The following is a 3,107-nucleotide window of genomic DNA, read 5'->3' on the forward strand; positions in this document are numbered from 1 at the left end:
AACAAACAGTCAAACAGGCAGAAAACAGGGAAATGTGTGTCTTCCAAAGACAAACACAAACAGAGACAACACAACGACACAAGGTAGAAGAGTGACACAAAAACACAGATGAGACTTCAAAGAGGAAAAAACTAAAAGAAATCAATCAAAAACAAGCTGTTAACGTCACTGATGGGTAATGTGAGATGAAAATGAGGGAGATGAAGAGAAAGAAGAGAAGTTTAGAAGATTCAACAGTCTGTTGTCTGAGGAGATCAACACGCTCGGATTCTGAGGCAAACTAGAGAAATGAGGATGATCTGGAGATCAGGGTCAAAACGTCTGTTATCTAACTTTGAGTAGTTTAGTTTGGTTAGGTTAGGTTTGGTTTGGTTTAGTTTAGTCTAGGGTTGCATTTTTTAGCAAGAGGGTTGGAAAAACTAGCTGTGTATTCACTGCATGACTGAAATGCAACATTTGCAAAGTACCGTCTGCACCATGCAGACGGTGTCGCCTGCTCAGCCCCGTCTGCTCAGCCCCGTCTGCTCAGCCCCGTCTGCTCAGCCCCGTCTGCTCAGCCCCGTCTGCTCAGCGCCGTCTGCCTTTACCTGTCAATGTTTGGGACCACGCTACGAGGTCATCAGACTCTCAGCAGACGCTGGACCTCGAGGCTCACGGGATTCCGTCTGAACCTTCAGCTTCAAGCTGAGAGGCTGAGTGACGTGTTGTGATCAGAACACAGAAACATCAGGACTCCTCGTTTCCTCCTCCTCCTTAATTGTCCTAGAATAACGTTGTGCAATCACTCGATCGCTGATGTGTCCTCGGACTTCACCTCGTTAATCAGTGTTAATTATAATTACCTTTTCTAGTGGAGGCTGTAATTGAATTAGGGCTGGAGAGCGAGGTAAGAGAGGTGAGCCCGGCAGGAAGTTTGGGTTTTTAGGAGAGGACGAAGAGACGCAGAGGAGCAATCAGAGGAAAAGGATGCAGACGAGCAAAAAAAGAAGGTAACGGAAGAGTGGGAGGCGTGTAACAGAGAGGATGATGGGAGAAAAATCCTCACTAATCCAGAGTTTGTTGTAAAAGTGATTTCCCAGAAGAATGCATCTGCTTTGGTGTTTAATTGCAGACACAGGAGCGTTTCTTCTCCAGACTCCGACTTCCTCCCGTCTTCTCCTCTGGCTGGATGATTGTAGCCACAGAGTCCGATATGATCATCTCCTCTCTCCTCTCGCCTCCTTCTGTTGTGTTTCAGAATCAACCCAGAGCGCCGCCTTTGTGGGCGCCGTTATCTCAAACCCATCTTGTGTTTCGTGATTGTGCTGCAGCCAAACCTCCACATCTGAGAGGAGCTCTCCAGTCTTTGAAATGAGCATCAGCCGCAATTTCAGCAGATCCAGGAGGAGGCGCAGAAAGATCCAGAGGCCCCCGGGAATCCTAATGAGGCTGGAGGTGCTGCCAAGCAGTTTCTGTGAGGAGGCGGAGGGGGTGGAGGAGGTGGAGGAGGGGGTGGAGGGGAGGTTTGTGTGGGTAGGGAGGACCAGAAGAGACAAAGGAGACTCATTGTCCTGTCAAATAAACTAATAAACAGAGAGGAGGAAGAGAGGAGGTGCAGAGAAAGCCGAGAGGAGGAAGGAGCCACTGATTTCCTGACTCCTTGTAAAGGAGGAGGCGCTTTGTCTGGATCATCAGGAGAACTGTAAGGAGATCCGTGGATGGAGGAGGACCGACTCCTCCATGGATTTCTTCATTTTCTATGTGATCAAACTCCTGAAACCGGCAGAAACGGAAACGTGGCGTTCAGCGGCGGCGTTCAGCGGCGGCGTTCAGCGGCGGCGGCGTGTTGACACGTTTCTGTGACATCTGTCAGGATGACGCTGATGTTTGGCGACAGCGGCGAGTTTCTGTCACACGCAGATAATTGCAGTAATCGCAACAGGTCTGAACTCCTCCTGAGGTTCAGCAGGAGCACGCCGCCGCTGTTACCGAGTCCTCCTCCTAAATGAGGAGGCGTGTCCTGCTGGATGCAGAGCTGCTTTGATCTGAAGAGGCTGAGATAATGAAGCTGCTGCAGGAGCACATTCTCCTCATTTGAGGCCGAAGCAGCTTCCTCCTCCTCATCCTCAGTTTGTTCTTTTCTGTGCAGCACAAAGAGCTCCTCATCACGGAGCGCCGGACTCCTGCAGACGATGGAGGAACGGGAGGATCGGAGAGGAGATGGGAGGAGAGGGGAGTCCTTCAGACCAGCCTCCAGCAGTTCTTCTGCTGACGGCTCCGAGAACGGCGGCCTGCGGGGTCGACCCCTCCCCCGACCCCTCACCTGTAAGGTGACAGGCCATCATTCGAGGGTCCCTGCAGGGGGCGCCGCTGTGTGCAGAGGAAAGGCTTCAGCTCTCAGAGCACGCCTCATTAGGAGTGGGTCCAGGTGGACCCGCTGACATCTCTCAGAATATTTAATGGCTAAATTAGAGAAATTAGCAGCAATTTTGGAGACAAAAATATTCCAGTTAGAGCGGCGGTCTTTTCACTGAGTCACACGTTGGCTGTAATTGTGGGAGTTTGACGTGAGGCTGACTCACGAGTCGAGCGGATCGCCGCCGGAGGCGAAGCTTTCACTACAGCGCTCCATTGTTAGCAGAAGAATATCAGAGTTTGCAGTTCAATGTGCCCACATGATTAACCTCCTGATGCTCGGCCGGCGGACTCGCCATCAGCTCCTCCTTCAAAGTTTTGTCCGTTGTTATTAACGTCACTAAAGCCCCAAACTTTGGAAATTAGAAGGAGGTTTCAGCTCCGAGCGTGACATCAGGAAACCTTCACCAAACATGGAAACGTCTGCCGCTCAGACATTCACCACCAGGAAGAAACGATTCTGGCTCTTAGAGAAAGTCACACGTTGGAATGATTTGATGACAACCACCTTCAGATGACCTTGAAAACACACAGTGCCCAGCTCCACCATCTAAATGTTGCTGTAACGAGCTAACGACCTCCTCTGTAACGAGCTAGCGACCTCTGCTGTAGCCAGCTAGCGACCTCCTCTGTAACGAGCTAACGACCTCCTCTGTAGCAAGCTGGCGACCTCCTCTGTAACGAGCTAGCAACCTCTGCTGTAGCCAGCTAGC

Source organism: Oryzias melastigma, linkage group LG12, assembly GCF_002922805.2.
Source record: "Oryzias melastigma strain HK-1 linkage group LG12, ASM292280v2, whole genome shotgun sequence".
Lineage (NCBI taxonomy): Eukaryota > Metazoa > Chordata > Actinopteri > Beloniformes > Adrianichthyidae > Oryzias > Oryzias melastigma.